Source organism: Phyllobates terribilis, unplaced genomic scaffold (assembly GCF_046119375.1).
Source record: "Phyllobates terribilis strain yellow unplaced genomic scaffold, ASM4611937v1 Scaffold_2__4_contigs__length_985480577, whole genome shotgun sequence".
Lineage (NCBI taxonomy): Eukaryota > Metazoa > Chordata > Amphibia > Anura > Dendrobatidae > Phyllobates > Phyllobates terribilis.
In genome coordinates, this window is record NW_027362762.1 from 635,208,786 (window position 1) to 635,230,930 (window position 22,145).

Genomic DNA, 22,145 nt, shown 5'->3' on the forward strand with positions numbered 1-22,145 from the left:
TGGAAGCGATCTGAAGCATTTTTAAACTTCAGCGGAATTTCGAGAACAATGGAAGAGTTCCGAAGCATTTTTAAACGTCAGCGTAATTCTGAGAACAATGGAAGAGTTCCGAAGCATTTTTAATCTTCAGCGGAATTCCGAGAACAATGGAACAGTTCCGAAGCATTTTTAACTTCAGCAGAATTCCGAGAACAATGGAAGAGTTCCGAAGCATTTTTAAACTTCAGCAGAATTCCGAGAACAATGGAAGAGTTCCGAAGCATTTTTAACTTCAGCAGAATTCCGAGAACAATGGAAGAGTTCAGAAGTATTTTTAAACGTCAGCGGAATGCCGAGAACAATGGAAGAGTTCCGAAGCATTTTTAAACATCAGCGGAATTCCGAGAACAATGGAAGAGTTCTGAAGCATTTTTAAACTTCAGCGGAATTTCGAGAACAATGGAAGAGTTCCGACGCATTTTTAAACGTCAGCGGAATTCTGAGAACAATGGAGGCGTTCCAAAGCATTTTTAAACGTCAGCAGAATTCTCAGAACATTGGAAGAGTTGCGAAGCATTTTTAACTTCAGCGGAATGCCGAGAACAATGGAAGAGTTCCGACGCATTTTTAAAGGTCAGCGGAATTCCGAGAACAATGTAAGGGATCTGAAGCATTTTTAAACTTCAGCGGAATTTCGAGAGCAATGGAAGAGTTCCGAAGCATTTTTAAACATCTGCGGAATTCTGAGAACAATGGAAGAGTTCCGAAGCATTTTTAAACTTCAGCGGAATTCTGAGAACAATGGAAGAGTTCCGAAGCATTTTTAAACGTCAGCGGAATTCCGAGAACAATGGAAGAGTTCCGAAGCATTTTTAAACTTCAGCGGAATTCCGAGAACAGTGGAAGAGTTCCGAAGCATTTTTAAATGTCAGCGGAATGCCGAGAACAATGGAAGAGTTCCGACGCATTTTTAAACGTCAGCGGAATTCCGAGAACAATGGAAGAGATCTGAAGCATTTTTAAACTTCAGCGGAATTTTGAGAACAATGGAAGAGTTCCGAAGCATTTTTAAACGTCAGCGGAATTCTGAGAACAATGGAAGAGTTCCGAAGCATTTTTAAACTTCAGCAGAATTCCGAGAACAATGGAAGAGTTCCGAAGCATTTTTAAACTTCAGCGGAATTCCGAGAAAGATGGAAGTGTTCCGAAGCATTTTTAAACTTCAGCAGAATTCCGAGAACAATGGAAGAGTTCCGAAGCATTTTTAAACTTCTGCGGAATTCCGAGAAAAATGGAAGAGTTCCGAAGCATTTTTAAACTTCAGCGGAATTCCGAGAACAATGGAAGAGTTCCGAAGCATTTTTAAATGTCAGCAGTATGCCGAGAACAATGGAAGAGTTCCGACGCATTTTTAAACGTCAGCGGAATTCCGAGAACAATGGAAGAGATCTGAAGCATTTTTAAACTTCAGCGGAATTTTGAGAACAATGGAAGAGTTCCGAAGCATTTTTAAACGTCAGCGGAATTCTGAGAACAATGGAAGAGTTCCGAAGCATTTTTAATCTTCAGCGGAATTCCGAGAACAATGGAAGAGTTCCGAAGCATTTTTAAACATCAGCGGAATTCCGAGAACATAGGAAGAGTTCCGATGCATTTTTGATCTTCAGCGGAATTCCGAGAACAATGGAAGAGTTCCGAAGCATTTTTAAACGTCAGCAGAATGCCGAGAACAGTGGAAGAGTTCCGACGCATTTTTAAATGTCAGCGGAATTCCGAGAACAATGGAAGCGATCTGAAGCATTTTTAAACTTCAGCGGAATTTCGAGAACAATGGAAGAGTTCCGAAGCATTTTTAAACGTCAGCGTAATTCTGAGAACAATGGAAGAGTTCCGAAGCATTTTTAAACGTCAGCAGAATGCCGAGAACAGTGGAAGAGTTCCGACGCATTTTTAAATGTCAGCGGAATTCCGAGAACAATGGAAGCGATCTGAAGCATTTTTAAACTTCAGCGGAATTTCGAGAACAATGGAAGAGTTCCGACGCATTTTTAAACGTCAGCGGAATTCTGAGAACAATGGAGGCGTTCCAAAGCATTTTTAAACGTCAGCAGAATTCTCAGAACATTGGAAGAGTTGCGAAGCATTTTTAACTTCAGCGGAATGCCGAGAACAATGGAAGAGTTCCGACGCATTTTTAAAGGTCAGCGGAATTCCGAGAACAATGTAAGGGATCTGAAGCATTTTTAAACTTCAGCGGAATTTCGAGAGCAATGGAAGAGTTCCGAAGCATTTTTAAACATCTGCGGAATTCTGAGAACAATGGAAGAGTTCCGAAGCATTTTTAAACTTCAGCAGAATTCCGAGAAAAATGGAAGAGTTCCGAAGCATTTTTAAACTTCAGCGGAATTCCGAGAAAAATGGAAGAGTTGCGAAGCATTTTTAATTTCAGCGGAATGCCGAGAACAATGGAAGAGTTCCGACGCATTTTTAAAGGTCAGCGGAATTCCGAGAACAATGTAAGAGATCTGAAGCATTTTTAAACTTCAGCAGAATTTCGAGAGCAATGGAAGAGTTCCGAAGCATTTTTAAACATCTGCGGAATTCTGAGAACAATGGAAGAGTTCCGAAGCATTTTTAAACTTCAGCAGAATTCCGAGAACAATGGAAGAGTTCCGAAGCATTTTTAAACTTCAGCGGAATTCCGAGAAAGATGGAAGTGTTCCGAAGCATTTTTAAACTTCAGCAGAATTCCGAGAACAATGGAAGAGTTCCGAAGCATTTTTAAACTTCTGCGGAATTCCGAGAAAAATGGAAGAGTTCCGAAGCATTTTTAAACTTCAGCGGAATTCCGAGAACAATGGAAGAGTTCCGAAGCATTTTTAAATGTCAGCAGTATGCCGAGAACAATGGAAGAGTTCCGACGCATTTTTAAACGTCAGCGGAATTCCGAGAACAATGGAAGAGATCTGAAGCATTTTTAAACTTCAGCGGAATTTTGAGAACAATGGAAGAGTTCCGAAGCATTTTTAAACGTCAGCGGAATTCTGAGAACAATGGAAGAGTTCCGAAGCATTTTTAATCTTCAGCGGAATTCCGAGAACAATGGAAGAGTTCCGAAGCATTTTTAAACATCAGCGGAATTCCAAGAACATAGGAAGAGTTACGATGCATTTTTGATCATCAGCGGAATTCCGAGAACAATGGAAGAGTTCCGAAGCATTTTTAAACGTCAGCAGAATGCCGAGAACAGTGGAAGAGTTCCGACGCATTTTTAAATGTCAGCGGAATTCCGAGAACAATGGAAGCGATCTGAAGCATTTTTAAACTTCAGCGGAATTTCGAGAACAATGGAAGAGTTCCGAAGCATTTTTAAACGTCAGCGTAATTCTGAGAACAATGGAAGAGTTCCGAAGCATTTTTAATCTTCAGCGGAATTCCGAGAACAATGGAACAGTTCCGAAGCATTTTTAACTTCAGCAGAATTCCGAGAACAATGGAAGAGTTCCGAAGCATTTTTAAACTTCAGCAGAATTCCGAGAACAATGGAAGAGTTCCGAAGCATTTTTAACTTCAGCAGAATTCCGAGAACAATGGAAGAGTTCAGAAGTATTTTTAAACGTCAGCGGAATGCCGAGAACAATGGAAGAGTTCCGAAGCATTTTTAAACATCAGCGGAATTCCGAGAACAATGGAAGAGTTCTGAAGCATTTTTAAACTTCAGCGGAATTTCGAGAACAATGGAAGAGTTCCGACGCATTTTTAAACGTCAGCGGAATTCTGAGAACAATGGAGGCGTTCCAAAGCATTTTTAAACGTCAGCAGAATTCTCAGAACATTGGAAGAGTTGCGAAGCATTTTTAACTTCAGCGGAATGCCGAGAACAATGGAAGAGTTCCGACGCATTTTTAAAGGTCAGCGGAATTCCGAGAACAATGTAAGGGATCTGAAGCATTTTTAAACTTCAGCGGAATTTCGAGAGCAATGGAAGAGTTCCGAAGCATTTTTAAACATCTGCGGAATTCTGAGAACAATGGAAGAGTTCCGAAGCATTTTTAAACTTCAGCAGAATTCCGAGAAAAATGGAAGAGTTCCGAAGCATTTTTAAACTTCAGCGGAATTCCGAGAAAAATGGAAGTGTTCCGAAGCATTTTTAAACTTCAGCAGAATTCCGAGAACAATGGAAGAGTTCCGAAGCATTTTTAAACTTCTGCGGAATTCCGAGAAAAATGGAAGAGTTCCGAAGCATTTTTAAACTTCAGCGGAATTCCGAGAACAATGGAAGAGTTCCGAAGCATTTTTAAACGTCAGCAGTATGCCGAGAACAATGGAAGAGTTCCGACGCATTTTTAAACGTCAGCGGAATTCCGAGAACAATGGAAGAGATCTGAAGCATTTTTAAACTTCAGCGGAATTTTGAGAAAAATGGAAGAGTTCCAAAGCATTTTTAAAAGTCACCGGAATTCTGAGAACAATGGAAGAGTTCCGAATCATTTTTAATCTTCAGCGGAATTCCGAGAACAATGGAACAGTTCCGAAGCATTTTTAAACTTCAGCGGAATTCCGAGAACAATGGAACAGTTCCGAAGCATTTTTAAACTTCAGCGGAATTCCGAGAACAATGGAAGAGTTCCGAAGCATTTTTAAACGTCAGCGGAATTCTGAGAACAATGGAGGCGTTCCGAAGCATTTTTAAATGTCAGCAGAATTCTCAGAACATTGGAAGAGTTCCGAAGCATTTTTAAACTTCAGCGGAATTCCGAGAAAAATGGAAGAGTTCCGAAGCATTTTTAAACTTCAGCGGAATTCTGAGAACAATGGAAGAGTTCCGAAGCATTTTTAAACGTCAGCGGAATTCCGAGAACAGTGGAAGAGTTCCGAAGCATTTTTAAATGTCAGCGGAATGCCGAGAACAATGGAAGAGTTCCGACGCATTTTTAAACGTCAGCGGAATTCCGAGAACAATGGAAGAGATCTGAAGCATTTTTAAACTTCAGCGGAATTTTGAGAACAATGGAAGAGTTCCGAAGCATTTTTAAACGTCAGCGGAATTCTGAGAACAATGGAAGAGTTCCGAAGCATTTTTAAACTACAGCGGAATTCCTAGAACAATGGAAGAGTACTGATGCATTTTTAAACTTCAGCGGAATTTCTAGAACAATGGAAGAGTTCCGAAGCATTTTAAAATTTCAGCTGAATTCCGAGAACAGTGGAAGAGTTCCGAAGCATTTTTAAACTTTAGCAGAATTCCGAGAACAATGGAGGCGTACCGAAGCATTTTTAAACGTCAGCGGAATTCTCAGAACAATGGAAGTGTTCCGAAGCATTTTTAAACGTCAGCGGAATTCCGAGAACATTGGAAGAGTTCCGAAGCATTTTTAAACTTCAGCAGAATTCCGAGAACAATGGAGGCATTACGAAGCATTTTTAAACGTCAGCGGAATTCTGAGAACAATGGAAGAGTTCCGAAGCATTTTAAACTTCAGCAGAATTCCGAGAACAATGGAGGCGTTTCGAAGCATTTTTAAACGTCAGCAGAATTCTCAGAACATTGGAAGAGTTCCGAAGCATTTTTAAACTTCAGCGGAATTCCGAGAACAATGGAAGACATCTGAAGCATTTTTAAACTTCTGCGGAATTCCGAGAACAATGGAAGAGTTCCGAAGCATTTTTAAACGTCAGCGGAATTCCGAGAACAATGGAAGAGTTCCGAAGCATTTTTAAACTTCAGCGGAATTCCGAGAACAATGGAAGAGTTCCGAAGCATTTTTAAATGTCAGCGGAATGCCGAGAACAATGGAAGAGTTCCGACGCATTTTTAAACGTCAGCGGAATTCCGAGAACAATGGAAGAGATCTGAAGCATTTTTAAACTTCAGCGGAATTTTGAGAACAATGGAAGAGTTCCGAAGCATTTTTAAACGTCAGCGGAATTCTGAGAACAATGGAAGAGTTCCAAAGCATTTTTAATCTTCAGCGGAATTCCGAGAACAATGGAACAGTTCCGAAGCATTTTTAACTTCAGCAGAATTCCGAGAACAATGGAAGAGTTCCGAAGCATTTTTAAACTTCAGCGGAATTCCGAGAAAAATGGAAGAGTTGCGAAGCATTTTTAATTTCAGCGGAATGCCGAGAACAATGGAAGAGTTCCGACGCATTTTTAAAGGTCAGCGGAATTCCGAGAACAATGTAAGAGATCTGAAGCATTTTTAAACTTCAGCAGAATTTCGAGAGCAATGGAAGAGTTCCGAAGCATTTTTAAACATCTGCGGAATTCTGAGAACAATGGAAGAGTTCCGAAGCATTTTTAAACTTCAGCAGAATTCCGAGAACAATTGAAGAGTTCCGAAGCATTTTTAAACTTCAGCGGAATTCCGAGAAAGATGGAAGTGTTCCGAAGCATTTTTAAACTTCAGCAGAATTCCGAGAACAATGGAAGAGTTCCGAAGCATTTTTAAACTTCTGCGGAATTCCGAGAAAAATGGAAGAGTTCCGAAGCATTTTTAAACTTCAGCGGAATTCCGAGAACAATGGAAGAGTTCCGAAGCATTTTTAAATGTCAGCAGTATGCCGAGAACAATGGAAGAGTTCCGACGCATTTTTAAACGTCAGCGGAATTCCGAGAACAATGGAAGAGATCTGAAGCATTTTTAAACTTCAGCGGAATTTTGAGAACAATGGAAGAGTTCCGAAGCATTTTTAAACGTCAGCGGAATTCTGAGAACAATGGAAGAGTTCCGAAGCATTTTTAATCTTCAGCGGAATTCCGAGAACATAGGAAGAGTTCCGATGCATTTTTGATCTTCAGCGGAATTCCGAGAACAATGGAAGAGTTCCGAAGCATTTTTAAACGTCAGCAGAATGCCGAGAACAGTGGAAGAGTTCCGACGCATTTTTAAATGTCAGCGGAATTCCGAGAACAATGGAAGCGATCTGAAGCATTTTTAAACTTCAGCGGAATTTCGAGAACAATGGAAGAGTTCCGAAGCATTTTTAAACGTCAGCGTAATTCTGAGAACAATGGAAGAGTTCCGAAGCATTTTTAATCTTCAGCGGAATTCCGAGAACAATGGAACAGTTCCGAAGCATTTTTAACTTCAGCAGAATTCCGAGAACAATGGAAGAGTTCCGAAGCATTTTTAAACTTCAGCAGAATTCCGAGAACAATGGAAGAGTTCCGAAGCATTTTTAACTTCAGCAGAATTCCGAGAACAATGGAAGAGTTCAGAAGTATTTTTAAACGTCAGCGGAATGCCGAGAACAATGGAAGAGTTCCGAAGCATTTTTAAACATCAGCGGAATTCCGAGAACAATGGAAGAGTTCTGAAGCATTTTTAAACTTCAGCGGAATTTCGAGAACAATGGAAGAGTTCCGACGCATTTTTAAACGTCAGCGGAATTCTGAGAACAATGGAGGCGTTCCAAAGCATTTTTAAACGTCAGCAGAATTCTCAGAACATTGGAAGAGTTGCGAAGCATTTTTAACTTCAGCGGAATGCCGAGAACAATGGAAGAGTTCCGACGCATTTTTAAAGGTCAGCGGAATTCCGAGAACAATGTAAGGGATCTGAAGCATTTTTAAACTTCAGCGGAATTTCGAGAGCAATGGAAGAGTTCCGAAGCATTTTTAAACATCTGCGGAATTCTGAGAACAATGGAAGAGTTCCGAAGCATTTTTAAACTTCAGCAGAATTCCGAGAAAAATGGAAGAGTTCCGAAGCATTTTTAAACTTCAGCGGAATTCCGAGAAAAATGGAAGTGTTCCGAAGCATTTTTAAACTTCAGCAGAATTCCGAGAACAATGGAAGAGTTCCGAAGCATTTTTAAACTTCAGCGGAATTCCGAGAAAAATGGAAGAGTTCCGAAGCATTTTTAAACTTCAGCGGAATTCCGAGAACAATGGAAGAGTTCCGAAGCATTTTTAAACGTCAGCAGTATGCCGAGAACAATGGAAGAGTTCCGACGCATTTTTAAACGTCAGCGGAATTCCGAGAACAATGGAAGAGATCTGAAGCATTTTTAAACTTCAGCGGAATTTTGAGAAAAATGGAAGAGTTCCAAAGCATTTTTAAAAGTCACCGGAATTCTGAGAACAATGGAAGAGTTCCGAATCATTTTTAATCTTCAGCGGAATTCCGAGAACAATGGAACAGTTCCGAAGCATTTTTAAACTTCAGCGGAATTCCGAGAACAATGGAACAGTTCCGAAGCATTTTTAAACTTCAGCGGAATTCCGAGAACAATGGAAGAGTTCCGAAGCATTTTTAAACGTCAGCGGAATTCTGAGAACAATGGAGGCGTTCCGAAGCATTTTTAAATGTCAGCAGAATTCTCAGAACATTGGAAGAGTTCCGAAGCATTTTTAAACTTCAGCGGAATTCCGAGAAAAATGGAAGAGTTCCGAAGCATTTTTAAACTTCAGCGGAATTCTGAGAACAATGGAAGAGTTCCGAAGCATTTTTAAACGTCAGCGGAATTCCGAGAACAATGGAAGAGTTCCGAAGCATTTTTAAACTTCAGCGGAATTCCGAGAACAGTGGAAGAGTTCCGAAGCATTTTTAAATGTCAGCGGAATGCCGAGAACAATGGAAGAGTTCCGACGCATTTTTAAACGTCAGCGGAATTCCGAGAACAATGGAAGAGATCTGAAGCATTTTTAAACTTCAGCGGAATTTTGAGAACAATGGAAGAGTTCCGAAGCATTTTTAAACGTCAGCGGAATTCTGAGAACAATGGAAGAGTTCCGAAGCATTTTTAAACTACAGCGGAATTCCTAGAACAATGGAAGAGTACTGATGCATTTTTAAACTTCAGCGGAATTTCTAGAACAATGGAAGAGTTCCGAAGCATTTTAAAATTTCAGCTGAATTCCGAGAACAGTGGAAGAGTTCCGAAGCATTTTTAAACTTTAGCAGAATTCCGAGAACAATGGAGGCGTACCGAAGCATTTTTAAACGTCAGCGGAATTCTCAGAACAATGGAAGTGTTCCGAAGCATTTTTAAACGTCAGCGGAATTCCGAGAACATTGGAAGAGTTCCGAAGCATTTTTAAACTTCAGCAGAATTCCGAGAACAATGGAGGCATTACGAAGCATTTTTAAACGTCAGCGGAATTCTGAGAACAATGGAAGAGTTCCGAAGCATTTTAAACTTCAGCAGAATTCCGAGAACAATGGAGGCGTTTCGAAGCATTTTTAAACGTCAGCAGAATTCTCAGAACATTGGAAGAGTTCCGAAGCATTTTTAAACTTCAGCGGAATTCCGAGAACAATGGAAGACATCTGAAGCATTTTTAAACTTCTGCGGAATTCCGAGAACAATGGAAGAGTTCCGAAGCATTTTTAAACGTCAGCGGAATTCCGAGAACAATGGAAGAGTTCCGAAGCATTTTTAAACTTCAGCGGAATTCCGAGAACAATGGAAGAGTTCCGAAGCATTTTTAAATGTCAGCGGAATGCCGAGAACAATGGAAGAGTTCCGACGCATTTTTAAACGTCAGCGGAATTCCGAGAACAATGGAAGAGATCTGAAGCATTTTTAAACTTCAGCGGAATTTTGAGAACAATGGAAGAGTTCCGAAGCATTTTTAAACGTCAGCGGAATTCTGAGAACAATGGAAGAGTTCCAAAGCATTTTTAATCTTCAGCGGAATTCCGAGAACAATGGAACAGTTCCGAAGCATTTTTAACTTCAGCAGAATTCCGAGAACAATGGAAGAGTTCCGAAGCATTTTTAAACTTCAGCGGAATTCCGAGAAAAATGGAAGAGTTGCGAAGCATTTTTAATTTCAGCGGAATGCCGAGAACAATGGAAGAGTTCCGACGCATTTTTAAAGGTCAGCGGAATTCCGAGAACAATGTAAGAGATCTGAAGCATTTTTAAACTTCAGCAGAATTTCGAGAGCAATGGAAGAGTTCCGAAGCATTTTTAAACATCTGCGGAATTCTGAGAACAATGGAAGAGTTCCGAAGCATTTTTAAACTTCAGCAGAATTCCGAGAACAATGGAAGAGTTCCGAAGCATTTTTAAACTTCAGCGGAATTCCGAGAAAGATGGAAGTGTTCCGAAGCATTTTTAAACTTCAGCAGAATTCCGAGAACAATGGAAGAGTTCCGAAGCATTTTTAAACTTCTGCGGAATTCCGAGAAAAATGGAAGAGTTCCGAAGCATTTTTAAACTTCAGCGGAATTCCGAGAACAATGGAAGAGTTCCGAAGCATTTTTAAATGTCAGCAGTATGCCGAGAACAATGGAAGAGTTCCGACGCATTTTTAAACGTCAGCGGAATTCCGAGAACAATGGAAGAGATCTGAAGCATTTTTAAACTTCAGCGGAATTTTGAGAACAATGGAAGAGTTCCGAAGCATTTTTAAACGTCAGCGGAATTCTGAGAACAATGGAAGAGTTCCGAAGCATTTTTAATCTTCAGCGGAATTCCGAGAACAATGGAAGAGTTCCGAAGCATTTTTAAACATCAGCGGAATTCCGAGAACATAGGAAGAGTTCCGATGCATTTTTGATCTTCAGCGGAATTCCGAGAACAATGGAAGAGTTCCGAAGCATTTTTAAACGTCAGCAGAATGCCGAGAACAGTGGAAGAGTTCCGACGCATTTTTAAATGTCAGCGGAATTCCGAGAACAATGGAAGCGATCTGAAGCATTTTTAAACTTCAGCGGAATTTCGAGAACAATGGAAGAGTTCCGAAGCATTTTTAAACGTCAGCGTAATTCTGAGAACAATGGAAGAGTTCCGAAGCATTTTTAATCTTCAGCGGAATTCCGAGAACAATGGAACAGTTCCGAAGCATTTTTAAACTTCAGCAGAATTCCGAGAACAATGGAAGAGTTCCGAAGCATTTTTAACTTCAGCAGAATTCCGAGAACAATGGAAGAGTTCAGAAGTATTTTTAAACGTCAGCGGAATGCCGAGAACAATGGAAGAGTTCCGAAGCATTTTTAAACATCAGCGGAATTCCGAGAACAATGGAAGAGTTCTGAAGCATTTTTAAACTTCAGCGGAATTTCGAGAACAATGGAAGAGTTCCGACGCATTTTTAAACGTCAGCGGAATTCTGAGAACAATGGAGGCGTTCCAAAGCATTTTTAAACGTCAGCAGAATTCTCAGAACATTGGAAGAGTTGCGAAGCATTTTTAACTTCAGCGGAATGCCGAGAACAATGGAAGAGTTCCGACGCATTTTTAAAGGTCAGCGGAATTCCGAGAACAATGTAAGGGATCTGAAGCATTTTTAAACTTCAGCGGAATTTCGAGAGCAATGGAAGAGTTCCGAAGCATTTTTAAACATCTGCGGAATTCTGAGAACAATGGAAGAGTTCCGAAGCATTTTTAAACTTCAGCAGAATTCCGAGAAAAATGGAAGAGTTCCGAAGCATTTTTAAACTTCAGCGGAATTCCGAGAAAAATGGAAGAGTTGCGAAGCATTTTTAATTTCAGCGGAATGCCGAGAACAATGGAAGAGTTCCGACGCATTTTTAAAGGTCAGCGGAATTCCGAGAACAATGTAAGAGATCTGAAGCATTTTTAAACTTCAGCAGAATTTCGAGAGCAATGGAAGAGTTCCGAAGCATTTTTAAACATCTGCGGAATTCTGAGAACAATGGAAGAGTTCCGAAGCATTTTTAAACTTCAGCAGAATTCCGAGAACAATGGAAGAGTTCCGAAGCATTTTTAAACTTCAGCGGAATTCCGAGAAAGATGGAAGTGTTCCGAAGCATTTTTAAACTTCAGCAGAATTCCGAGAACAATGGAAGAGTTCCGAAGCATTTTTAAACTTCTGCGGAATTCCGAGAAAAATGGAAGAGTTCCGAAGCATTTTTAAACTTCAGCGGAATTCCGAGAACAATGGAAGAGTTCCGAAGCATTTTTAAATGTCAGCAGTATGCCGAGAACAATGGAAGAGTTCCGACGCATTTTTAAACGTCAGCGGAATTCCGAGAACAATGGAAGAGATCTGAAGCATTTTTAAACTTCAGCGGAATTTTGAGAACAATGGAAGAGTTCCGAAGCATTTTTAAACGTCAGCGGAATTCTGAGACCAATGGAAGAGTTCCGAAGCATTTTTAATCTTCATCGGAATTCCGAGAACAATGGAAGAGTTCCGAAGCATTTTTAAACATCAGCGGAATTCCGAGAACATAGGAAGAGTTCCGATGCATTTTTGATCTTCAGCGGAATTCCGAGAACAATGGAAGAGTTCCGAAGCATTTTTAAACGTCAGCAGAATGCCGAGAACAGTGGAAGAGTTCCGACGCATTTTTAAATATCAGCGGAATTCCGAGAACAATGGAAGCGATCTGAAGCATTTTTAAACTTCAGCGGAATTTCGAGAACAATGGAAGAGTTCCGAAGCATTTTTAAACGTCAGCGTAATTCTGAGAACAATGGAAGAGTTCCGAAGCATTTTTAATCTTCAGCGGAATTCCGAGAACAATGGAACAGTTCCGAAGCATTTTTAACTTCAGCAGAATTCCGAGAACAATGGAAGAGTTCCGAAGCATTTTTAAACTTCAGCAGAATTCCGAGAACAATGGAAGAGTTCCGAAGCATTTTTAACTTCAGCAGAATTCCGAGAACAATGGAAGAGTTCAGAAGTATTTTTAAACGTCAGCGGAATGCCGAGAACAATGGAAGAGTTCCGAAGCATTTTTAAACATCAGCGGAATTCCGAGAACAATGGAAGAGTTCTGAAGCATTTTTAAACTTCAGCGGAATTTCGAGAACAATGGAAGAGTTCCGACGCATTTTTAAACGTCAGCGGAATTCTGAGAACAATGGAGGCGTTCCAAAGCATTTTTAAACGTCAGCAGAATTCTCAGAACATTGGAAGAGTTGCGAAGCATTTTTAACTTCAGCGGAATGCCGAGAACAATGGAAGAGTTCCGACGCATTTTTAAAGGTCAGCGGAATTCCGAGAACAATGTAAGGGATCTGAAGCATTTTTAAACTTCAGCGGAATTTCGAGAGCAATGGAAGAGTTCCGAAGCATTTTTAAACATCTGCGGAATTCTGAGAACAATGGAAGAGTTCCGAAGCATTTTTAAACTTCAGCAGAATTCCGAGAAAAATGGAAGAGTTCCGAAGCATTTTTAAACTTCAGCGGAATTCCGAGAAAAATGGAAGTGTTCCGAAGCATTTTTAAACTTCAGCAGAATTCCGAGAACAATGGAAGAGTTCCGAAGCATTTTTAAACTTCTGCGGAATTCCGAGAAAAATGGAAGAGTTCCGAAGCATTTTTAAACTTCAGCGGAATTCCGAGAACAATGGAAGAGTTCCGAAGCATTTTTAAACGTCAGCAGTATGCCGAGAACAATGGAAGAGTTCCGACGCATTTTTAAACGTCAGCGGAATTCCGAGAACAATGGAAGAGATCTGAAGCATTTTTAAACTTCAGCGGAATTTTGAGAAAAATGGAAGAGTTCCAAAGCATTTTTAAAAGTCACCGGAATTCTGAGAACAATGGAAGAGTTCCGAATCATTTTTAATCTTCAGCGGAATTCCGAGAACAATGGAACAGTTCCGAAGCATTTTTAAACTTCAGCGGAATTCCGAGAACAATGGAACAGTTCCGAAGCATTTTTAAACTTCAGCGGAATTCCGAGAACAATGGAAGAGTTCCGAAGCATTTTTAAACGTCAGCGGAATTCTGAGAACAATGGAGGCGTTCCGAAGCATTTTTAAATGTCAGCAGAATTCTCAGAACATTGGAAGAGTTCCGAAGCATTTTTAAACTTCAGCGGAATTCCGAGAAAAATGGAAGAGTTCCGAAGCATTTTTAAACTTCAGCGGAATTCTGAGAACAATGGAAGAGTTCCGAAGCATTTTTAAACGTCAGCGGAATTCCGAGAACAATGGAAGAGTTCCGAAGCATTTTTAAACTTCAGCGGAATTCCGAGAACAGTGGAAGAGTTCCGAAGCATTTTTAAATGTCAGCGGAATGCCGAGAACAATGGAAGAGTTCCGACGCATTTTTAAACGTCAGCGGAATTCCAAGAACAATGGAAGAGATCTGAAGCATTTTTAAACTTCAGCGGAATTTTGAGAACAATGGAAGAGTTCCGAAGCATTTTTAAACGTCAGCGGAATTCTGAGAACAATGGAAGAGTTCCGAAGCATTTTTAAACTACAGCGGAATTCCTAGAACAATGGAAGAGTACTGATGCATTTTTAAACTTCAGCGGAATTTCTAGAACAATGGAAGAGTTCCGAAGCATTTTAAAATTTCAGCTGAATTCCGAGAACAGTGGAAGAGTTCCGAAGCATTTTTAAACTTTAGCAGAATTCCGAGAACAATGGAGGCGTACCGAAGCATTTTTAAACGTCAGCGGAATTCTCAGAACAATGGAAGTGTTCCGAAGCATTTTTAAACGTCAGCGGAATTCCGAGAACATTGGAAGAGTTCCGAAGCATTTTTAAACTTCAGCAGAATTCCGAGAACAATGGAGGCATTACGAAGCATTTTTAAACGTCAGCGGAATTCTGAGAACAATGGAAGAGTTCCGAAGCATTTTAAACTTCAGAAGAATTCCGAGAACAATGGAGGCGTTTCGAAGCATTTTTAAACGTCAGCAGAATTCTCAGAACATTGGAAGAGTTCCGAAGCATTTTTAAACTTCAGCGGAATTCCGAGAACAATGGAAGACATCTGAAGCATTTTTAAACTTCTGCGGAATTCCGAGAACATAGGAAGAGTTCCGATGCATTTTTAAATGTCAGCGGAATGCCGAGAACAATGGAAGAGTTCCGACGCATTTTTAAACGTCAGCGGAATTCCGAGAACAATGGAAGAGATCTGAAGCATTTTTAAACTTCAGCGGAATTTTGAGAACAATGGAAGAGTTCCGAAGCATTTTTAAACGTCAGCGGAATTCTGAGAACAATGGAAGAGTTCCAAAGCATTTTTAATCTTCAGCGGAATTCCGAGAACAATGGAACAGTTCCGAAGCATTTTTAACTTCAGCAGAATTCCGAGAACAATGGAAGAGTTCCGAAGCATTTTTAAACTTCAGCGGAATTCCGAGAAAAATGGAAGAGTTGCGAAGCATTTTTAATTTCAGCGGAATGCCGAGAACAATGGAAGAGTTCCGACGCATTTTTAAAGGTCAGCGGAATTCCGAGAACAATGTAAGAGATCTGAAGCATTTTTAAACTTCAGCAGAATTTCGAGAGCAATGGAAGAGTTCCGAAGCATTTTTAAACATCTGCGGAATTCTGAGAACAATGGAAGAGTTCCGAAGCATTTTTAAACTTCAGCAGAATTCCGAGAACAATGGAAGAGTTCCGAAGCATTTTTAAACTTCAGCGGAATTCCGAGAAAGATGGAAGTGTTCCGAAGCATTTTTAAACTTCAGCAGAATTCCGAGAACAATGGAAGAGTTCCGAAGCATTTTTAAACTTCTGCGGAATTCCGAGAAAAATGGAAGAGTTCCGAAGCATTTTTAAACTTCAGCGGAATTCCGAGAACAATGGAAGAGTTCCGAAGCATTTTTAAATGTCAGCAGTATGCCGAGAACAATGGAAGAGTTCCGACGCATTTTTAAACGTCAGCGGAATTCCGAGAACAATGGAAGAGATCTGAAGCATTTTTAAACTTCAGCGGAATTTTGAGAACAATGGAAGAGTTCCGAAGCATTTTTAAACGTCAGCGGAATTCTGAGAACAATGGAAGAGTTCCGAAGCATTTTTAATCTTCAGCGGAATTCCGAGAACAATGGAAGAGTTCCGAAGCATTTTTAAACATCAGCGGAATTCCGAGAACATAGGAAGAGTTCCGATGCATTTTTGATCTTCAGCGGAATTCCGAGAACAATGGAAGAGTTCCGAAGCATTTTTAAACGTCAGCAGAATGCCGAGAACAGTGGAAGAGTTCCGACGCATTTTTAAATGTCAGCGGAATTCCGAGAACAATGGAAGCGATCTGAAGCATTTTTAAACTTCAGCGGAATTTCGAGAACAATGGAAGAGTTCCGAAGCATTTTTAAACGTCAGCGTAATTCTGAGAACAATGGAAGAGTTCCGAAGCATTTTTAATCTTCAGCGGAATTCCGAGAACAATGGAACAGTTCCGAAGCATTTTTAACTTCAGCAGAATTCCGAGAACAATGGAAGAGTTCCGAAGCATTTTTAAACTTCAGCAGAATTCCGAGAACAATGGAAGAGTTCCGAAGCATTTTTAACTTCAGCAGAATTCCGAGAACAATGGAAGAGTTCAGAAGTATTTTTAAACGTCAGCGGAATGCCGAGAACAATGGAAGAGTTCCGAAGCATTTTTAAACATCAGCGGAATTCCGAGAACAATGGAAGAGTTCTGAAGCATTTTTAAACTTCAGCGGAATTTCGAGAACAATGGAAGAGTTCCGACGCATTTTTAAACGTCAGCGGAATTCTGAGAACAATGGAGGCGTTCCAAAGCATTTTTAAACGTCAGCAGAATTCTCAGAACATTGGAAGAGTTGCGAAGCATTTTTAACTTCAGCGGAATGCCGAGAACAATGGAAGAGTTCCGACGCATTTTTAAAGGTCAGCGGAATTCCGAGAACAATGTAAGGGATCTGAAGCATTTTTAAACTTCAGCGGAATTTCGAGAGCAATGGAAGAGTTCCGAAGCATTTTTAAACATCTGCGGAATTCTGAGAACAATGGAAGAGTTCCGAAGCATTTTTAAACTTCAGCAGAATTCCGAGAAAAATGGAAGAGTTCCGAAGCATTTTTAAACTTCAGCGGAATTCCGAGAAAAATGGAAGTGTTCCGAAGCATTTTTAAACTTCAGCAGAATTCCGAGAACAATGGAAGAGTTCCGAAGCATTTTTAAACTTCTGCGGAATTCCGAGAAAAATGGAAGAGTTCCGAAGCATTTTTAAACTTCAGCGGAATTCCGAGAACAATGGAAGAGTTCCGAAGCATTTTTAAACGTCAGCAGTATGCCGAGAACAATGGAAGAGTTCCGACGCATTTTTAAACGTCAGCGGAATTCCGAGAACAATGGAAGAGATCTGAAGCATTTTTAAACTTCAGCGGAATTTTGAGAAAAATGGAAGAGTTCCAAAGCATTTTTAAAAGTCTCCGGAATTCTGAGAACAATGGAAGAGTTCCGAATCATTTTTAATCTTCAGCGGAATTCCGAGAACAATGGAACAGTTCCGAAGCATTTTTAAACTTCAGCGGAATTCCGAGAACAATGGAACAGTTCCGAAGCATTTTTAAACTTCAGCGGAATTCCGAGAACAATGGAAGAGTTCCGAAGCATTTTTAAACGTCAGCGGAATTCTGAGAACAATGGAGGCGTTCCGAAGCATTTTTAAATGTCAGCAGAATTCTCAGAACATTGGAAGAGTTCCGAAGCATTTTTAAACTTCAGCGGAATTCCGAGAAAAATGGAAGAGTTCCGAAGCATTTTTAAACTTCAGCGGAATTCTGAGAACAATGGAAGAGTTCCGAAGCATTTTTAAACGTCAGCGGAATTCCGAGAACAATGGAAGAGATCTGAAGCATTTTTAAACTTCAGCGGAATTTTGAGAACAATGGAAGAGTTCCGAAGCATTTTTAAACGTCAGCGGAATTCTGAGAACAATGGAAGAGTTCCAAAGCATTTTTAATCTTCAGCGGAATTCCGAGAACAATGGAACAGTTCCGAAGCATTTTTAACTTCAGCAGAATTCCGAGAACAATGGAAGAGTTCCGAAGCATTTTTAAACTTCAGCGGAATTCCGAGAAAAATGGAAGAGTTGCGAAGCATTTTTAATTTCAGCGGAATGCCGAGAACAATGGAAGAGTTCTGACGCATTTTTAAAGGTCAGCGGAATTCCGAGAACAATGTAAGAGATCTGAAGCATTTTTAAACTTCAGCAGAATTTCGAGAGCAATGGAAGAGTTCCGAAGCATTTTTAAACATCTGCGGAATTCTGAGAACAATGGAAGAGTTCCGAAGCATTTTTAAACTTCAGCAGAATTCCGAGAACAATGGAAGAGTTCCGAAGCATTTTTAAACTTCAGCGGAATTCCGAGAAAGATGGAAGTGTTCCGAAGCATTTTTAAACTTCAGCAGAATTCCGAGAACAATGGAAGAGTTCCGAAGCATTTTTAAACTTCTGCGGAATTCCGAGAAAAATGGAAGAGTTCCGAAGCATTTTTAAACTTCAGCGGAATTCCGAGAACAATGGAAGAGTTCCGAAGCATTTTTAAATGTCAGCAGTATGCCGAGAACAATGGAAGAGTTCCGACGCATTTTTAAACGTCAGCGGAATTCCGAGAACAATGGAAGAGATCTGAAGCATTTTTAAACTTCAGCGGAATTTTGAGAACAATGGAAGAGTTCCGAAGCATTTTTAAACGTCAGCGGAATTCTGAGAACAATGGAAGAGTTCCGAAGCATTTTTAATCTTCAGCGGAATTCCGAGAACAATGGAAGAGTTCCGAAGCATTTTTAAACATCAGCGGAATTCCGAGAACATAGGAAGAGTTCCGATGCATTTTTGATCTTCAGCGGAATTCCGAGAACAATGGAAGAGTTCCGAAGCATTTTTAAACGTCAGCAGAATGCCGAGAACAGTGGAAGAGTTCCGACGCATTTTTAAATGTCAGCGGAATTCCGAGAACAATGGAAGCGATCTGAAGCATTTTTAAACTTCAGCGGAATTTCGAGAACAATGGAAGAGTTCCGAAGCATTTTTAAACGTCAGCGTAATTCTGAGAACAATGGAAGAGTTCCGAAGCATTTTTAATCTTCAGCGGAATTCCGAGAACAATGGAACAGTTCCGAAGCATTTTTAACTTCAGCAGAATTCCGAGAACAATGGAAGAGTTCCGAAGCATTTTTAAACTTCAGCAGAATTCCGAGAACAATGGAAGAGTTCCGAAGCATTTTTAACTTCAGCAGAATTCCGAGAACAATGGAAGAGTTCAGAAGTATTTTTAAACGTCAGCGGAATGCCGAGAACAATGGAAGAGTTCCGAAGCATTTTTAAACATCAGCGGAATTCCGAGAACAATGGAAGAGTTCTGAAGCATTTTTAAACTTCAGCGGAATTTCGAGAACAATGGAAGAGTTCCGACGCATTTTTAAACGTCAGCGGAATTCTGAGAACAATGGAGGCGTTCCAAAGCATTTTTAAACGTCAGCAGAATTCTCAGAACATTGGAAGAGTTGCGAAGCATTTTTAACTTCAGCGGAATGCCGAGAACAATGGAAGAGTTCCGACGCATTTTTAAAGGTCAGCGGAATTCCGAGAACAATGTAAGGGATCTGAAGCATTTTTAAACTTCAGCGGAATTTCGAGAGCAATGGAAGAGTTCCGAAGCATTTTTAAACATCTGCGGAATTCTGAGAACAATGGAAGAGTTCCGAAGCATTTTTAAACTTCAGCAGAATTCCGAGAAAAATGGAAGAGTTCCGAAGCATTTTTAAACTTCAGCGGAATTCCGAGAAAAATGGAAGTGTTCCGAAGCATTTTTAAACTTCAGCAGAATTCCGAGAACAATGGAAGAGTTCCGAAGCATTTTTAAACTTCTGCGGAATTCCGAGAAAAATGGAAGAGTTCCGAAGCATTTTTAAACTTCAGCGGAATTCCGAGAACAATGGAAGAGTTCCGAAGCATTTTTAAACGTCAGCAGTATGCCGAGAACAATGGAAGAGTTCCGACGCATTTTTAAACGTCAGCGGAATTCCGAGAACAATGGAAGAGATCTGAAGCATTTTTAAACTTCAGCGGAATTTTGAGAAAAATGGAAGAGTTCCAAAGCATTTTTAAAAGTCTCCGGAATTCTGAGAACAATGGAAGAGTTCCGAATCATTTTTAATCTTCAGCGGAATTCCGAGAACAATGGAACAGTTCCGAAGCATTTTTAAACTTCAGCGGAATTCCGAGAACAATGGAACAGTTCCGAAGCATTTTTAAACTTCAGCGGAATTCCGAGAACAATGGAAGAGTTCCGAAGCATTTTTAAACGTCAGCGGAATTCTGAGAACAATGGAGGCGTTCCGAAGCATTTTTAAATGTCAGCAGAATTCTCAGAACATTGGAAGAGTTCCGAAGCATTTTTAAACTTCAGCGGAATTCCGAGAAAAATGGAAGAGTTCCGAAGCATTTTTAAACTTCAGCGGAATTCTGAGAACAATGGAAGAGTTCCGAAGCATTTTTAAACGTCAGCGGAATTCCGAGAACAATGGAAGAGTTCCGAAGCATTTTTAAACTTCAGCGGAATTCCGAGAACAGTGGAAGAGTTCCGAAGCATTTTTAAATGTCAGCGGAATGCCGAGAACAATGGAAGAGTTCCGACGCATTTTTAAACGTCAGCGGAATTCCGAGAACAATGGAAGAGATCTGAAGCATTTTTAAACTTCAGCGGAATTTTGAGAACAATGGAAGAGTTCCGAAGCATTTTTAAACGTCAGCGGAATTCTGAGAACAATGGAAGAGTTCCGAAGCATTTTTAAACTACAGCGGAATTCCTAGAACAATGGAAGAGTACTGATGCATTTTTAAACTTCAGCGGAATTTCTAGAACAATGGAAGAGTTCCGAAGCATTTTAAAATTTCAGCTGAATTCCGAGAACAGTGGAAGAGTTCCGAAGCATTTTTAAACTTTAGCAGAATTCCGAGAACAATGGAGGCGTACCGAAGCATTTTTAAACGTCAGCGGAATTCTCAGAACAATGGAAGTGTTCCGAAGCATTTTTAAACGTCAGCGGAATTCCGAGAACATTGGAAGAGTTCCGAAGCATTTTTAAACTTCAGCAGAATTCCGAGAACAATGGAGGCATTACGAAGCATTTTTAAACGTCAGCGGAATTCTGAGAACAATGGAAGAGTTCCGAAGCATTTTAAACTTCAGAAGAATTCCGAGAACAATGGAGGCGTTTCGAAGCATTTTTAAACGTCAGCAGAATTCTCAGAACATTGGAAGAGTTCCGAAGCATTTTTAAACTTCAGCGGAATTCCGAGAACAATGGAAGACATCTGAAGCATTTTTAAACTTCTGCGGAATTCCGAGAACATAGGAAGAGTTCCGATGCATTTTTAAATGTCAGCGGAATGCCGAGAACAATGGAAGAGTTCCGACGCATTTTTAAACGTCAGCGGAATTCCGAGAACAATGGAAGAGATCTGAAGCATTTTTAAACTTCAGCGGAATTTTGAGAACAATGGAAGAGTTCCGAAGCATTTTTAAACGTCAGCGGAATTCTGAGAACAATGGAAGAGTTCCAAAGCATTTTTAATCTTCAGCGGAATTCCGAGAACAATGGAACAGTTCCGAAGCATTTTTAACTTCAGCAGAATTCCGAGAACAATGGAAGAGTTCCGAAGCATTTTTAAACTTCAGCGGAATTCCGAGAAAAATGGAAGAGTTGCGAAGCATTTTTAATTTCAGCGGAATGCCGAGAACAATGGAAGAGTTCCGACGCATTTTTAAAGGTCAGCGGAATTCCGAGAACAATGTAAGAGATCTGAAGCATTTTTAAACTTCAGCAGAATTTCGAGAGCAATGGAAGAGTTCCGAAGCATTTTTAAACATCTGCGGAATTCTGAGAACAATGGAAGAGTTCCGAAGCATTTTTAAACTTCAGCAGAATTCCGAGAACAATGGAAGAGTTCCGAAGCATTTTTAAACTTCAGCGGAATTCCGAGAAAGATGGAAGTGTTCCGAAGCATTTTTAAACTTCAGCAGAATTCCGAGAACAATGGAAGAGTTCCGAAGCATTTTTAAACTTCTGCGGAATTCCGAGAAAAATGGAAGAGTTCCGAAGCATTTTTAAACTTCAGCGGAATTCCGAGAACAATGGAAGAGTTCCGAAGCATTTTTAAATGTCAGCAGTATGCCGAGAACAATGGAAGAGTTCCGACGCATTTTTAAACGTCAGCGGAATTCCGAGAACAATGGAAGAGATCTGAAGCATTTTTAAACTTCAGCGGAATTTTGAGAACAATGGAAGAGTTCCGAAGCATTTTTAAACGTCAGCGGAATTCTGAGAATAATGGAAGAGTTCCGAAGCATTTTTAATCTTCAGCGGAATTCCGAGAACAATGGAAGAGTTCCGAAGCATTTTTAAACATCAGCGGAATTCCGAGAACATAGGAAGAGTTCCGATGCATTTTTGATCTTCAGCGGAATTCCGAGAACAATGGAAGAGTTCCGAAGCATTTTTAAACGTCAGCA